Source organism: Triturus cristatus, chromosome 2_1 (genome assembly GCF_964204655.1).
Source record: "Triturus cristatus chromosome 2_1, aTriCri1.1, whole genome shotgun sequence".
NCBI classification, from domain to species: Eukaryota; Metazoa; Chordata; class Amphibia; order Caudata; family Salamandridae; genus Triturus; species Triturus cristatus.
In genome coordinates this window covers 882,698,987-882,717,603 of record NC_140581.1, presented here as the reverse complement: position 1 = coordinate 882,717,603, position 18,617 = coordinate 882,698,987, and positions in this window count along the sequence as shown.

Genomic DNA, 18,617 nt, shown 5'->3' with positions numbered 1-18,617 from the left:
GAGTCATTACTATCACAAACTGAAGTAGTTAAATCCAGGCGCAGACGAAATTACGCTAACCTGGCTTATATAGCGTCCAAACGCAAGTGCATAAAAGAGATTTCAGATTCCAGCTAAGATCTAAGTTGCTCAATAAGTCCATTTGTAGAAGTTCCATGCTGTCCTGAGTCAGGTGTGGGGCACCTACATCTCCAGAAGGCGATATAATGTAAGGAGGACTTCCAGCGCCCATCTCTGCAGTCTTCTGGGAGGCTTAAGGGGATGCCTCCTGTGGGGGGATTGCCCCAGAAATGAGCTGCTTTAAACGAGAGCCTTATTTTTGTATCCTTATGGATGCAGGGCTAGTAACCACAAAACCAGTGGAAATAGTGTGAGAAGACTTCGAGGGGTTAAGGGGCGTTAGGGTTTGGTGAGCTTGGTTACTGGCCACAGCTCCTGTAGATGCAGGGGTGAGGACCGCTGAAGGAGAATTTGATAGACTAGGCCCAACACCACAGCAATGACACTGGTCAGAGGTTAAGAGATAGATTCCTTTCCGTATGGGCAATGTCCATTTTAATAACGCTCATGGCATGTTCGAGCATACGATCAATAGAAGTGCCTTTAGAAGGCGGGGTTGGGACAGAAAGCCAACTTGTTATCTTCTTTTTACCAATGTCGTCACTGGTAACCAAAAAGGAGGAATTTAAATAAACGCCAAAACCAAATCAGGAAGCTAGGTACAGAGAACAAGATAAAACCCTGCCAATTACACTGGTGGGAATGTTTGCGGGGAATACAGTACCTTCTGGAAAGATGAACCAAAAGATGTGGCCCAGCCCGGCCTCCACCGGACGATGACGGGTGAAGATGGGCCAGCCCTTAGCCAAGGCTTAGCCCAGGTGCGGCCCAGGCATGCCCGCGTGCATCCCATGCCGCAGGGGCCTTGGAGCACTTTTAGCACTATGTGTGACATGTGCCTCCCCTCCTCAGCCTGAGAGATCCTTGAGGACAAAGTCCCACTCCAGCCCTCCAGGTACTATCAAGAAAACAGCACAGCAAACAGAAAATAATGTCCTGCGCCGTGAGGGCCTTGCAACACCTTTAGCACAATGTGCGACCTGTGTGCAGCCTCCTCAGCCCATGGGATCCTGGAAGACGAAGTCTCACTCCAGATGCAACCAAGAAAACAATGCGGCAAGCAGCAAAAAATGTCCTGGGGGCATTGGAGCAATTTTAGCATGATGTGTGTCCTGTGCATGCCTCCTCAGGATGAGGGATCCTGGAGGATGAAGTTCCACTCCAGGAGCAAACATGAAAACATTGCGGCAAACAGCAAACAACTGTCAACTCACCACTGAGGATGGAAAAGACAGTAGTTTCTCATGACCAGCGTGAGACAGCATGCTGGAGTATCGAAATTGTACCTGACGATCGGAAGAATAACCACATAATAATCACACCATTGTGGTTTGATGACCGATGTCACCCAGCATGTCATAAAGGCTATAAACAATGATATCCCTAAGGAGGGGCATGAGGATCCTTTAGGTAGCTCTTTTTCTGGAGTTGCCCTTTTTGGGATTAACCATCCTCATGGCTCTTAATTTTTGGACTACTTTGCTGATGCCTCTGCTCTTAACAGATCGATTGGAATTCTTCTTTGCCAACAACCTATCTATTTTTCTATGCCCCCTGCTTTTTATCCCTGACCTATGATCTTATTTGCTGAACTGTTTTGGACTGTCTGGTGAGAAACCAGATTTAAATTCTCCTGATTTTGCTCCATTTCCCCTTTTGCCCATGCCCATGGACTTTCCCCTAGTGGACTTTAAATTGATCCCATTGTCCCTTACCATAGAACCCTTTTGAATTTCTGAACCATCCTCTTGCCTTTCGATCTTAAACCATCCTCTTTATGGATCAGAATACTTTGACAGAATGTGTGTTTTCGTACTCCATGCTGTTAGATTCTGGACTAGAGTGCTTAAAATGTTACTTATTTGCATTGATTTTGGATCTTTAATACAATAACCAAATTATCTAAAATTGCCTGAGTCTGTTATTGTGTCTTAATATTCTTTCTTTAAAACTGTGCTTATTTAACTCTAAATGCGTACAATGGAGAATCATAGATTATTTTCAGAGCATCAAGTTCTGCTGCTTTTTATCCTGTGTTGCAACAGCAGAACTCTTATTGTGTATAATTCTGGTTACACTAAACTTCTTCAGGAAGTTGGGTCTCCCCGTTGCCGTACTTTACTTGAATAGCATGGTTCTGGCAGTAGTGTATATGAACCTTATCTTTAATTTGTGAGTTGGCTACCACTAAATGGTCCTCGTTCGGTGGACAATGGTTTTAGGACATCCTGATCCCTCACCCCTCATTCCGATGGAGAAAGATCCATCAGAGAACCATTGCCTCCATGGTAAAGTGCAGTGATGCAAGTTATCTAATCGTAGCAAGGGCCAGGTATAGTTAGAGAGATTAAAATGTTTGTAAAACACTTTTGCTGAATCAGAATCCAAATAGATTACTGCATTTTATACTGAACACTAATTCCTCAAAGTTATTTAAAAGGCATTTTATTTGTTTGGAGAGAGAAACAGCAAAAACATAATTTTATGTCAAGAACAAAGGGTCTGATTATGTGCAGTGTCCTTTAATGCTCTTTCCTTCAGCAGTACAGTCGCATAGCAACCGAGAACTTCAAACAGCAAACAACGCTCTCAATCTACAGGAGCCATCCTTTTTAATGTGGCTTCCTGTGAGATAAGTTGCACGCCTATTTTCTCTGAAGGTGCATGGGTGAGGGTTTTTGCTCTTTGGTTCAATTTCATTAAGGAGCCTTTATTTAACTTTTATTGAGTACATGTTTACACTCTTATGATCTTCACTTTAGTGTATGTGTTCTAACTTTGTTCTGGACTTTCAGATGGGGCCAGAGATAGATTCAGATTCATAAATGGGCACTTACGTGAAGGGCAGCTTTAAGAAAATTCGCGGCTACATAGTCCGTAACGTGAGAATTTAGACTCTTCAAGGAGGGTCTGGTCAGCACGAAATGCCCTCTGTGCAAGGGCTGTTGGTGGATGGTAGGTTGCAGTCAAATGTGTTGATGTGTGCAGAAAGACAGAAATAGGACTAGAGCATCCTGGTTTTAGAGACTATATTTAAGTTGACAAATGTGTTTTTAACAACAATAATTCTCATAATGTGCAGAAGGTTTAGAGAAGAGGATATAGGACTTCTGTGTCGATTGTGGCAGCCATTTTAGATTTGGAAATCTAAATTTAAGTATCTTGAGAAAGTCAGTAGTGTCAGCCATTTTAGATAGTGATAGAATCGGTTAGTGTTTCGTGAGGAGAGTAGATTTATGTAATAGAGGTTTAGCACAGATTACTTTGGGAGATACTAAAGCAATATGACCCAGTACTCTGTTTCCACTATATCAAAGTATATAGTCCTAGCCATTCAAAGTATTTAAAAAAATCCAATTTTAGTGGGTGATGAACATATTACATCCAAATATCAAATGAAATCTTTAATGATGTCATGATGGCCCATAACTTAAGTTAACACATAATACTTTATTGAATAATTCTTTTTCCTGATATAAATTTACTTTCGCGCATTTCGTTCACATGGGACTTTCTCAGGGCAACAATAAAAATCATATATGCAATACATTCAGAATATGATTAAAAACGTCTCTACACAAAATGTTGAAAAATGTTAAAAAAGAATTAGTAAAAGATATAGCCATCCTGCATATATCATTAATTAATCATGCACATCATTGAGCACTATAACAATTTCTCCGAAACGATTCTCTTACATTATCATCTAGTGATTTCCAAATGATATCAAAAGTGAACCACTCGATAACAACCCCAAATATGAGCTCAGCATCTATCAATATAAATCGCCGACAGGGTATATGTCACTTGCTATAAATATATGTGACCATCCCTAGCTCTTAACGATTGTCAGTATTTAATTATGAGGCAACCTCATCCAAACCAACATCATTATAAAATTTTATATTTCAAAAGTATCTTTAGTTTCTTGATATCAAACATCAAGTACACTTTCTTCATATGTCACATCTGTAATGAATTACGCTATACATGTTGCAACCTTGAGTCTGTAATTGAAGAAAAAGTCCAGATAACTCCATGACTATCAATTTTCTTGGATAAATGCCACCTCTTCTCCCATCAAATCATACTATCCATCATCAGCGGGGTAATATTTACATATTACACACCTCAACTGCTTCTCATATATATCACTCACGAACTGAGGGGCCCATTAGGATGTGAGGTGGACTAAAGTCCGCTGGCCACCCTAGCGGTGCTGGGACCGGCTGCCAGTGGTGCGGCAGTCCCGCACTGCCAAGTAGGATGCGACCGCCACCCTGACGGTCGCATCCCGCCTATTCAACATTGCGGCGGGAGGTGTACTGTAAGCAGCACCCGCCATAATGTTGAGAATGCATGTTGTGCATTGACATTCACAAGGTGGCAGGCACCGCGTGGTGTCTGCCACCTTGTGAATACCATTGTAGGGGGGTACCCCCCAAGTGCAGCCCCCCACCCCATCACTCCCCTGGGGGCCCACAACGGGCCCCCAAAGTGAACACAGCATGGCTTTCCATGGCGGGGTCTCCGCCATGGAAAGGCATTCCACCGACATCATCATAATATGGATTTCGGTGCCTGAAAGGCACCGCCACCATATTATGGGCCTTTTCCGCCCGGCAGGCAATCGTGACGATTGCCTACCAGCGGAAAAGTGGCGGACGGTCTTTCCATCCGCCGCGGTACCCCCCCGCCATGCTAATGTGGCGGGGTGTAAATGGCTGTCCGGCGGGGTGTTTTGGCAGGCCGATCGCCACCGCCGGTCGGGTGGTGGTGACCCGCCCGCCATGCTAATAGTCCCCTGAGTCCTCACACTTGGGCTGCCAGATTCTGTATCTATGCAGGGCAGCCAACAGCTTAGTTCTGATAATAAGCGTAAATCCATATTTGGTTATATAAAAAGACTTGCATAAATCGGTACAGAATGAACCCATGCATACGTATACAATGTAATACGGTTCATATAGATAATCAAATATGACACTTTGTTTTGAATACTTTACTCTACAATTATGAGAGTTACCATAGAGTATTCCTCAAATTGAACATTGTAATGCCTGAATAGATTATACATGGGTCGATTCTGTACAGAGTCGATTTAAACTGTTTGAGGGGCTAGATCCAGCAGTATACGGTATAATTGCTAGGAAGGAGAAAATCCATTCTTATGAGAATTGACACAGAATTGGTAGACATGGCTCTTACTGAGGACGGTTATAAGGTGCAGGGTCTTTTGTTTGGGGATTATAATGTGAAGGAACTCAAAAAATACACAACAACATCCACTAACTTGGATAAAGTCCATTTGGCTATGAGAAGGTTTTTTTTGCAGGAGATGTTTTTGGGAGGACTGGGTGAGAGGCAGAGATTGCTTTCCCAGTTATTGCCAATACAGACCTCATATTTTTTACCAGGGAGACCCTTTTTTCAGAGCTACTGAATGTCTTGAAACAGTCAGGTTGCCAGTTGTTTTCATCTCCAAAGAGTAATAGGGGGTAGGTCTAGGGGCCTTTGAGCGGGAGAAGAAAATATGAACAACATTTCAGGTGGGTCTGTATTCCTTTCCAATTGTTCCCTTCCAAGGAGGACATGTGAAGCTGTTTGTTTACATGTGGGAGAAAATAACTCAAGATCTATGGGTTTTAATGACAGTGTGCTGTTACAAGATGAAGTGAATCCAGGATTCAGTTCAGGTTTGTTTTCCAAATCAGATCAATTTAACAGTTTCGTAAGGATTATTGGTAAAGAAAATGAAAATCAGGAAAAGTTAGGAGAGGAACCATAAATGAGTATGCCAGAGACCAAGAAAGTTTTATAAGCAATTAGAGTTTGTTAAAAAAGTTATGCTATATTATGTTACTGTTATTTATTGAACGCATGTAAACCTGTCGGTGTCTTAGCTCTAGGGAAATAGGAAGTTACTTGTATGAAAAAACAAGTTTTTAACGTGTTTGAATTTCATGTAGTTGGGAGCTGTTCAAATCTCGAGAGGGAAGGAGTTCCAGATACGTGGGGGTGGTGACTAAATATCTGGAACCACCCATTCTCTTCTTTTTGAACTTAGGTATTGCCAGGTAGTTAATGAGAGCGGATTTTAAAGTTTATTTAGAGGTGCACTTTTTAATTTGGGCTGTGATGAAAGCAGGACCTTTTTCCATTGAGGATTTTGAAGATATTGCAGCGAGTTGTAAAGATTCTCCTTTGTGCCACAGGAAAGCCAGTGAAGCTTTTTCATCAGAGTGATGATGGGACAGTGTCTGGGTAGCTGGAAGATTACTCAGGTTTCCTGTTTCTGAGCTAATTGAAGCCTACGATTTAGACATTTTTGTAGGCCCACTTAGAGGGAGTTGACATAGTCTATTCTGTAGATGACCAGGGCAATTATAGCTTGAATGTGGGCCTCAGGGGTGAGGAATTTTAAAATGTTCCTGATTCTCAGTAGAAAGCAGGAGGAGATTACAGCTCTAAGTTGGGGTTGCATAGAGAGTTACTTATCAATAAGGACCCCAATGCTTTTTACTGAATACTTGGAAGAGGGGGGAGCATCCATCTCGGAAGACTAAACATTATGTATTCCAGAAGTCGAACTTGTTTGTGGTGAAGACAATCTTAGTTTTATCTCAGTTTAATTTTAGATGGTTGTTGTTGTTTATCCAGTCATCGAGCATTGTGGTTTGGAAGACCTCCTTAGATACAGAGATACTGTCAGTATTAAAATGTAGCTGCATGTCATCTGCATAATTATAGATATCGACATTCAGTTTTTTGAGGGGGTGGACTAGGGGGCGTATGTACAGGTTGAAGAGATGTGGAGAAAGGGAGGAGCCCTGTGGTACTCCACAGTCTAGGTGGACTTTGGGTGAGTTGAAAGCGTTCAGACGAATGGATTGTGATTGATCCTTTAAAAAGAAAATGATCTAGTTGGGCGCTGGGCCCTGCTGTCCTGCAGCCTCAACACGGTCCACCAGAAGGTTGTGGTCAAACATACCAAAGGCCACCGATAGGTTGAGCAGAACACGTGTCTGTGTGTAGCCCCTGTCACATGTGTCACGCATGTCATCAATCACAGAGAGGATGAAGGCTTCAGTGGAGTGAGCCGGGTGGAAACTGGCCTCGCACGGATCGAGGAATTCGGACTCATTCAAGAAGGAGCAAAGGTTTTGAGCTACATGTGCCTCCATTATCTTTGCTAAGAAAGGTAGAAGGAGATGGGACAATAATTTTTCAGTGTAGTGGGTCTTCGCCAGCTTTCTTTTGGAGGGGTACCACTGTGGCCTCCTTAAATGAACTTGGTACTTTGCCTTGGATAAGAGACAGGTTGAGTAGGGATATAGCTGAATCAGGGAAATTAGAGAAAACTGTTCTTTAAGACATTCGGGGGACAGCTGTCAGTTGGGTAGCCCAATTTGACTTTGATCAGTAGGTCCACAAGGCAATCCTTGCTGATAACAGGAAAAGCAGATAGAGTGAAGCAATTCCTGTCTTCCGGGGTGGTTTTATTAGAGAATGAGCTTGGGGCATTGCTGTCTTTAATGATCTTGATTTTATCAATAAAGAAGGTGTTAAGTTTGTTGCATAAGTTTTGAGTCAGCGAAATGGGTAGTATGACTGGCAGGGTTTGGAAAAAGAAAAGTAAAGAGATTTAAATTGCTGGGATGGGACCTGTAATACACTTAAAAGATTTTAATAAATCAGAAGTTTATCTACATTTCGAATTAAAGGAATTCATATTTTGCGAGATGCACTGAGGCATCTGGGCTGGATGGGTTATTTAGATCTCAAAGACACCTATTTTACTATTCCAATTCACAGGGATCATCAAAGATATTTAGTTTTTCAGTGGGGCAAAAGATAGTGGTGCTTTGTTTGGCTGCCTTTTAGGGTTTCATTTGCTCTGAGCTGTTTTGCTAAGTTGTTAATGATTGTAGTATATTATTTATAACAGCAAGAAGTGCATCCAATAGTGTATGGATGCGCAGGACAAGAAGGCATTATTGGTTCATTTGAATTTGACACCTTGGCACAGGACAAAAGGTTTATTAGCAACATTTGAATTTGACAATGTATATGTTACAGGAACTTGGATACATAGTAAACAGGGAGAAATTGGCTTTGGTGCCAGGAAGATAGATAGAGTTAATGGGGGTTCATAGTGAATTCAGTTATATTAGTTAAGTCTCCCAGCAGAAAACAAATAAGTCAGGTACTGAAAGAGCTAATAAAAAATATGAACAGAGAATCTTTACCTTTGAAAGAGCTGGCTTGTATCGTAGGTTTCATGTCATTGACAGTCCAGACAATTTGTCAAATACTTTCTATTATTTATCATTGCAGAGATTAAAAGCAGAATATCTTCCGAAAGGTTGGTGGTGTCATCGTCACATAAGATGAAATGGCGAGGCAAGAGAGGAGATCCTTTGGCGCTAAGGAACATGAAAGCCTGAAATGGAAAAGCAATTTTTGGAGACAAGGTAGAAATGATCTTAGAAATCAGACAGATTGGGTGCAAAGACAAGGTATCACTGTACAGGTGGGAAGTGGACAAAAGAGGAGCAGATTTTGAATATCAATTGTTTAGAGCTGGTGGCAGTTCCTGTGCAGTGAACAGTTTTGAGCAAGGAGCAAAGAGGTCTATTATTTTTTGAATGGACAGTGTGTCAGCAGTCAGGTGTGTCAATCATATGGTGTGAACAAGGTTGAAAAACCTGAGAGATTAAGCAAGAAAGTTTTGGCATTATTGCCTGGAACATCAGATTTCTGTGACTGCAAAGTATGTTCTGTGGAAGCTAAATGTAGATGTGGATTGGAATTCAAGGTACTTGACAGATTAGGGTGAATAGAAGCTAAATATGTTTTTGAGGTTGCAGGTGAGATGGGGTTCCCTGGTTTTAGATCCTTTTGTGTCAAGAGTCTAAATACAGCTCCACAGGAATTACAGCTGGAGTCCAGACTCAGAAGCAGTGGAAGTAGATGCCTTTTTACATATGTGGCCAGAGAAAGGAGTTTATGCTGTTTTTCTTTTTCTCATGATTCCAAGAAAATTGTTGCAGATGGATAGAGATTGGAAAGGTACGGTTTTAATTACTCCCTGGTGTTCAGTTCAAGCCTGGTTCCCTACAGTGATTGGGTTGAGTGTTCCTCTCCCTCTGTTATATCCTTTGTTTTTAACCCTCCTGTGGAATGCTTAGGGAAAGTTGTATGACATGGTTCTGAAAGGTCATTGACAGCTGATGGTTTGGAATGTTTTGGGGTCCCTCAAGAGTCCATGGACGTTCAAGAGAAGCTGTGAAGTTGGTCAAAGAGGCGTGGGTGCCAGGAACTGAAAAGTTATATTGTTCAGCTTGGAACGATTGGCATTGTTGGTGTAGTGAACAAAATTTGGATTCCATGAGAGCAACTGTATTCAGGTAATAAATCTATTGGGATCTATTTTAAAAAAGATTTAACTTACCAAACAGTGAATTCATATAGATCAGCTATATTTCGGTAGGACATTTACTAATGTATGAAGTTCAGGTTGCAAGATTTGATTAGCATGTAAACTGATGAAAAGTTTTCATCTAAAAAGTACCCCCAAAACCTAAGTATTCTATTTTGTGGGACATGGGTGTGGTTCTTTGTTCATTGAAGAATTAGTTAAATAACAGATTTGCTTTTGAAAAATGTATCATGAAAGCTAGCAATGTTGCTTTATTTAGTGTCTTTCAGACAGGATTTATGCACCATAGAGGGTGATTTTCAAAATAACTAGAATGACTTAAACATCTCCCAGAGCATTAGAATACCCTATCTATAGAGAACAACCTAAATTATGTGTGTATGAGATTACAACTTGGGACATGAGAGACTTTGGTGCAGATTGTTTGATCTCGTATATGAAGCTGTATAAACCAGTGGCTATTGGAAACATTACAAGATGAGTTAGATGTATTATGCTGGAGGAGGTGTGAATGTATGTGAGGTTGGAGCACATTCTTCCAGATGAGTGTTGGTTGCTAAAGCATATGTTTTAGGAGGATGTTTGGGAGCCTTTTTATATTCAGCTGAATGTTAAAATGCGGCAATTCTTGCTAAATTTTACTTGAAACTAATTACTGTTGCTGAATGTACTGTGCAACAGGTTTGAATTTGGACATAATCACAGTTTTTGTTATTTAGAAACAAATTGTGATTTTCAAAGCTGGTAGTATAAATAAAATCAACATTGTATCAAATACATGGATGTTCTTATTATTCCTCCCTCCTATGCTGTGAATGGTCAGGATTTCACTTAGTAGGATAAATATGTGTTCCTTATAATATGTGTTCTTAATAACTGAGGGGCTTATTTCATTACAAGAACGGAGGCTACATTATGCATTATTCCTTTAATGCAGTCCAAGCAGCCGCATACATCACAATATTAAAAGGATCCAGAAGAGAACAATAGCAACACATAAGAGGCATGAGCCATCAACAATCTGTCTCTTTTAAATGCGGATGCAAGCAGATAAGTTCATTTTCCTTAATTACCATTATTCATTTTTTATCTCTATTTTGAAGTTCTCTTGTTTGTGACTTAACCCCACCCCCCTTCCTACTGCCTCTATACGGATCTCCAATTTACGGAGATCTCCCTACACCCCTTTCCCTAGTCCCATCCTTGTGTGACTGACCAGATTAACCTGCCTTTTCTTTTCAGGTTATGTACTATATTATCAGCTTATGTACTATTTTTTAATGTTTGAATATATTTAAAGATTTTTAGATGTTTAATCGACCCTTAATATTTTGATGTTTGTTTAAAAAATTATTCTTCTATTTCATCCTTGTTCTACCTCCTCATGCCATAATGAGCTTACCTAATGTCTCCATTTAACTCCCGTTTTTCACCTCTCTTCGCTACTTTTATTATTTCGGTTTTTCATGCCTATGCGCCCCCGATGCAGGCCGCGCTCTCTAACGCGGCTCTGCATCTCTTGTTGGATTAGAGGAACGCACGTTAGCAATGGTGACGCTTCCTCCACCTGTTGCTAAGTGCCTTTCCTCATAACTCTGTCTCCCGGCCTCCAGCTGATCTACACGATCGCGCTCGAGACCCGATTTCATCATAGCAACAGCAGCTGATGGCAAGAGTGTCAGTTACTCGGTGCTAACGTGATCAGCTGCTGCTCTTCGTATCACCGCAAGTAGTCATTGTTTTACAACCGTATATATATATATATATATATATATTTATTTAAAAAATGGGTTTTTAGCAGGATATCCTCATTTAACTGGACTTTTCAACATTCTATAACAAAATAATAATAATAATAAGAGAGGAAATATTCTCTTGCCATTCCTTCATCTATAAACCATGTCACTATTATTAAGGGAAATCCCTCCCTAATTATCTTTTCATTAAAGGGCTATACCACTATTTACAAGTTAATATTTCCTATATACCATGTCCAACTCTGACTCAGACAAGGCTTCTGTCCCTACTCCTAACATAGACAACGAAGCCCCTCAAAAAATTGTTCATAAGGAAATGAGGTCCTGCATGTTTAAGTCCTTAAGTCAGATCATGTCCTCTAAAAGGTCACTCCTTGATGAGGACAAAATCACAGAAATTCCAAACCCCTACTCTGACACCACTGAATTAAGGGGTAAAAGACTTAAGAAAACTAAAAACATTGATAAGAGCAATATAGGAGGTCCTAGCACCTCATCAATTCAGGGAGGTCTTAGCACCTCAACTTCTAATGGAGGTCCTCGCACCTCGAACTCCCAAGGTGTCCCTAGCGGCACAACTTATCTGGGTGTCCTTAGCGGCACAAAACATCTGGGTGTCCCTAGCGGCACAAAATATCATAATGCTCTTTACAATATGGGAGATAACGAATCTAATGATATTGAATCCTCAGACACACCTGATGAGTATGTCCTTAATCTTGATGAAGATGATCAAGAATTTTACAATCCAAAAGAGGAACTCCCATCATCCTCTAAAGACATTATATAACATTATATTTTCCCCATTAAATCTGATACACCCAAGAAGTTCCGAGTGGTTCCCTCAGGACCACGTCGCAAAATTCATTAAAAATGGCTAAGAAACCTCTTAGAAAGGGACACTCGTAACATCCTTAGAGCTGAATGCTCTAGACCTTCGAGGATAAAACCTGCTATACCCCCAACTTGGACCCTGAACTCATTAAATTCCTATTCAAACTTGGACGTGATCCAAGAAAAGGGATGGAAAGATCCCTGAAAGGGTGCCAAGATCGTCTTCTTGATGTACTGGGACCATTAGCTAGAATCCTAGATTCCGCAGAAGACAGCCACATCAATGGCACCCCTCTCATCAGGGGATCGAGCCAGAGAGCATTAATGTTACTGGGTAATGCCAACACTAGCATTAATGCAGAAAGACGAAGAGTCGTTTTGACAAAAATAAATCCAAAACTAAGTGACATGGCGGATAAAGAACCCTCGCAAAACCAGCAGTACAACGTGCCTCAATTCTACCCCCGAGAGGTAGAGGCCAACGCAACAGAGGATTTAGCTCCCATGGAACCTCCATCTCAAACAACCCTGCAAGTGAGTACCCTCTCCCCTCTCCCCTCTCCCTTCTCCTTCTTTCCCCCAATAAGTGGGTGGCAGACTCAAATACTTCCTTCACAATTGGAGATTGATCACTCAAGATCCTTGGGTCTTAAACACTTTCAATGGGTTTATGATAGACTTTACTCACATACCTTTACAAACCTCTTTCCCGAGAGACATGCCTCTCTCTCCATAGCAACAAAAAATAATAGAGGAGGAGATCTCCTCTATACTTCAGAAAGGAGCCGTAATAGAGGTCCCATTAGAAACTTTAAGATTTATAAGCACACACTTTCTTGTAAAAAAGAAAGACAAAGTTTGGAGACCTGTCATAAACTTAAGAGATCTAAACAAATATTTGGTTTACAGACACTTCAAGATAGAGGGGATCCATGTCTTGAGGGATTTACTTTTAGAGGGAGACTTGATTAGTCAAACTGGACCTAATAAATGCTTACTTTTCCATTCTTATGGCCGAATCCCACCAACCCTTTCTTCAATTTGTCTGGAAAAATCTTCTTTACCAATTTCCGGCTCTCCCCTTCGGACTCTCCTCTGCCCATTGGTGCTTCACCGAGGTCATGAGAGCTGTCGCCTCATCTCTAAAAATAAGGGGCATTTGTTTAATCATTTACTTAGATGACATTCTTATAATGTCTCAAGATCCTTCACAACTAGCCAAAGACTTGAAGACTGTGATGGATCTCCTAGAAAGTTTAGGATTCATCATAAACAAAGAAAAATCAATTCTGACCCCTTCCAGATCTCTGCAGTTCCTAGGTTTCACAGTAGACACACTGAAATGTCTCCTTTTACTACCTTCCCAAAAAATTACCAAAATCAGGAAGGAAATAAGACACGTCCTGAAACAACAAGGGTTATCTCTGAGAGAGCTAGCCAGACTTCTGGGACTCCTCTCCTCCTCCATCCAAGCCATCTTTCCTAGGCCCCTCAACTACCAGGCCCTCCAGAGGGTAAAGGTGAGAGCCCTAAGATCTGGCCTCTGGTACGGAGATCGGATCTGTCTGGATCAAGAAGCCAAATCGGAACTAGCCTGGTGGCTCGAGAACCTAGACGCGTGGAACGGAAAAGCAATCTTTGGTTCAAAACCAGAGTTTGTTTTAGAATCAGATCTGAGGCTTCATGGCTGGGAAGCTTGCCTTCTCAATCAGAACACTGGTGGTATCTGGTCACAAGAGGAATCATCTCACCACATAAAATATTTAGAACTAACAGCTGGGCTTTACGCCCTCATGAGCTTCAAACATTCTCTCCAGGGGAGGTCAGTCACTCTAAAGATGGATAACATGTCAACGGTAGCCTGTATAAATCGTCTAGGAGGCACCAAATCTGCGGACCTCTCAAATCTATCAAAAAAACTTTGGATGATCTGTCTGGAACACAAGATCACTCTGAAAGCGGAATACCTTCCGGGTAAATCGAACATCTCTGCAGACTGGAACTCAAGATTCCTGATAGATCACAGCGATTGGAAACTGAATGTTTCCGTGTTCAGTACCCTAAACAAGATCTGGGGCCCTCTAGAGATATCTGGGTACGTTGGTGCCTGGAAAGGAACCTGGATTCCTTGGAAGCACCTATTGTTGACATAGTTAACTTCCTTGTTGAACAATTTGATAAAGGTCTCAGCTATAGAACTACCAATTGCTATAGATCGGCTATTTCTGCTGGTCATGTCCTTGTCAACGATAAAAAGGTAGGTACAAATTTCACTGTTTGTAGAGTGATGAAAAGCATTCGTTTAAGAAGACCTCCTAAACCTAAATATGAAAGTCTCTGGGATGTCAAACTAATCCTTGATTGTTTCAATGACTGGCCTGTTAATACTCTCCTAAATAGAAAAAACCTTTCCATTAAGCTGGCTACTCTACCATGCCTAATCTCATGCAGAAGGGTCTCTGGTGTCAAAGCCCTGGAGATTATGAATAGATCTTATAACATGTTCGGAGTCAAATTTGAGATTTATAGAAGAACAAAGACTATGTCTGATTCAATCTTTTACCCACGTTTTGATTTATGTACAAAGCTTTGCGTAGTGGACTGCATGAGAGAGTATGATCGCAGAATGTTTTCTCTTCACCCTCAGGGTGTTAACCAATTACTTATATCCTTTGTTAAACCCCACAAAGGCATAACCTCGACCTCTATTGCTAGATGGATTAAGACTGTTATGAGTTTAGCAGGTATTGACTCAAAGAAATTTTAAGCTCACTCCCTTAGAGGTGCTATGGCCTTTAAAACTCTCCGGTCTGGAGGTAAGTTGGGCGACATTCTTAAAGCTGCTGATCAAATGCTAGCACCTTTGCACGTCATTATTGCAAGCCTATCGAACATATGCCTGATGTTGTTTTACAAAGCTACCAACATGCATAATGTAGCCTCCGTTCTTGTAATGAAATTTCGATTCTCATATTACCATGACTAGAGAATCTGGATTTCATTGAAGACTTGGAGGCTGACATTATACCTCCCATCCCACCCCTCGGTGGTCTTACAATGATTTAATGCTCTTTTTATTACAGTTTATTAATGTACTTTTTATTAACAGTACTTGTTTAATTTCTTACTTCTTCGATAAGCTTTACACTATTTTTTACATTCAGAGATATTTACTTCTTTCTCTTTTCAGGTAACACTCCTTAACTGCGTGTCATCTGGCCTTTGGATTTACCTTCGTTCTTCCTTCTCCTTCATCCTGCTCATCAAAAGATCGTTTTGAAGTTTAGAAGTTTCAAGTTTCATGAACTTATTTTCCTCCACATTTAAAAGAGGCAGATTGTTGATGGCTCATGCCTCTTATGTGTTACTATTGTTCTATTCTGGATCCTTTTGATATTGTGATGTATGCGGCTGCTTGGACTGCATTAAAGGAATAATGCATAATGTCAGCCTCCGTGTCTTTAATGAAATCCAGATTCTCTAGTCATGGTAATATGAGAATCGCAATTTACAAGCGCCTTGTGCCGCCAGTACATCACTTTTTTCCTGTATTAAAAGTGACGCACCAGCATCGCAAAGTGCTTGTAAATAAGCCCCATAGTTTGTAACATACCATTTGTAAATGAATTCTTGTCATTCTCCATTCTTGGCTAAATTATTCTTGTTCTAATTCTTGGATTTATTGCAGGCTAGTTTTTGAGGCTTACTTTACATCAAAAATTCTAAAAAGTTCATCACTGAAGATGAGGTTAAGTTTATGCCAAAAGTTCTTTACTGTTGGTCACCGGAGAGAAGAGAGATGTCTTGGTTTGAAGTTTCTTCAGAATTCAAGGTGAGGAATGTAACGACTTAACAAGAAGACAGCATTAAAGAGGATGCCCTAGTTCTTTGGTTGCTGTGGAACTGTGCTGCTGAAGGAAAAAAACATTAAAGTTGACTGCACGTAATCAGAGCCTCTGCATCATTAACAAAATCTCACTTTTCTTTACACTACCAGCTTTGAAAATCATAACTTTTCATAATCTATTGTGGCAGTTGTGATGTGCTATAAGGGCCTCAGGTTTCTATGTAGGAATTGATGTTTTCTTTTTTTTCTCTGGCATTATTTTAAACTATGTTGTTGGGCACTCAATTTTGAAGCTATCAGCCTTCCTATGAAGGGTTCTGGGCTCCTCTGGCAACAGTCCAACATGTGACCTGCAGTTTGCATTAACAAAGTGTTCAAGTGCCTTTTTTCTTTGGTTTATATTCCAGATTTGAAAGACTCAATATTTAATATAAAAGATTAAATTATCCAGCAGCTGTTTCACACATTTTTCAATTTTAATACGGTTCTATTTGCTCAGTATACAACAATCTGCAATGCTACATAGATAAAACTATGTTGCATAACAAATACAAGGTACAGCTGACCTCTTATCCCATCAGGCCAGGGTGTTCTGATTATAGTCATTACGTTTTTAAAAAACAATCTTTTAGTATGTCCATTGGAAGTAAAGCATGTCATACTGATGGGGCAGTCTGGGTACTCTGATGTATGTTGAATCTGGAGTTTCTAGATTAAGGGCTGGATTTAGAGTGTGGGGTATGGGTTACTCCTTTGCAACTTGACAGATATCCATTCTGCCCTACTAGAAATATTGCACTTGCAGTAAGGCATATAGGGGACAGCCATCACATTTCTGATGGAGTACAAATCAAGCCCTAAGTCAGCTGTATGGCATGGACAGCTTTTAAGGTCTCGTCCTGGGAAAGAAATGCTGATGTTAATCTTTCATTTGATGACATATACACTTGTGGTTGGATGAGTATCATAGTTAAATTATGTTTGCAGTATTTACCCAATGATGACACCTCAGACAAAATCATTTCTGACTACAGTTCAATCACATATACCTGAATGTTTTCCTGAAACCTCCTCTTTGTTTCTTCAACTACATGTGGCCTAATTGGAATTTCTGAATTACATTGGCTGCTCTGCCTCCTGCTTGGCTCTCAATGCAGAAGACTTCTGTCAGAAGCTTTCCCTTTAGCATGTCACCTGGTTATCAACTACATTTGATGGCTTTGTCCTAAAAAGAAATCAGCTTCCAATATTGTGTATGAGACTTCCAAAATGTTGATTTGACCACTGGATTTGAACATTTTAGGCTTTGAATGTATCACTATCCTTCCCAAAGTGGTAACCAAATCACTGGTTATTGGGTGGTTCTTTATTCTCCTAGATGGCACCGATTTGCAAGGTGAATGTGGCGGATTCACACCTCACAAAGCAGCCAACATGAAAGGAATGTTTACATTAGTGAGGTTTACCCTATGACTTATCTCATTTCCTATAGCAGATGAGTTTCCTTGTCCGTCCTGTTTACCTATCTGTCATTTTCATCAGCCCCGATAGTTAATAATGGAATGAAGGAGGGAGAGGCAGAAAAGAGAATGGGTAAGAGAGCCTCCATTGCAACCAGACTCTCTACCTCGGTTGACCACTGTAACATATCAAGCAGCTCAGGGGTTTGACTCCTTTCACGGAACCCCAGAAGGGTTGCCCTACTGATTCATTTCCTAGTACCCAGCTACCCAGGTGTGTGAGGTGTGCTACCAGGAGGGGAAGAAGACTGCAGTTTTGCTGGGGAAAGATAGGTTGGAGCAAAGAGCTAGCTTGTTAAAACTGCAACGGTGGGAAGTTCACATAAAGCCACCTTGCACCACTGGTATGGGGAGGCCTTGGCTCAAAGCTCCAGTCAGTGCCAGAGAAGGAGTCAACAGGTGCTAGGGAATTATCCATATCTGAGGGCCATTCTCTTGCAGGCCTGGAGGATGATGCTTGAAGTGCAGGTTGAGTCTGTTGGTGCCATTTGGGTCAGATACCTGCCACTATTTCAATATATATGGAACTAGCAGGCATAAGGTCCAGGTTAATATTGCTGATAAATCATTCAGATAAATTGGTTAGGAAACTGAATAGGTTAGTTTGTTGTTCCTAGTAATAGAAAAACATGCTTCTCCAAGACATTATGCAGACACTTCATACTATTTTACACTTGGCATATTGAGTGAGTGGGAGAATCATCCAGTGAGTGGGTAAGTGTTAATATTTATTTATATAGCAAAACAAGAGATTTTAATTGTCTTTTGGCATTGAACCACTGCTGACATCAAGTACTTTATTTAAGCTGTAAACATTTCCTGAAGCAAGGTAAGTTATTTTAATCTGTTGGAGAAGTATAGATGGTATTATAGAGTCAGGCGGCAGGATCTTCATTGGATACTCCACTACATGCTTCTAAGAAATGAGGGGGCTGAAAGTCAATAATGCTTTGTTGACATCAGGTTCCAGGAAGGTTTCTAACTAAGGTTCATACTACTTAAATAAGGTGCAGTGTAAATATTTGTGATTGAGGGTTATAATTATTCTGACACTAGTTGCAAGGGAAAGAAATGTCAGAAATCATAGATGATTTATT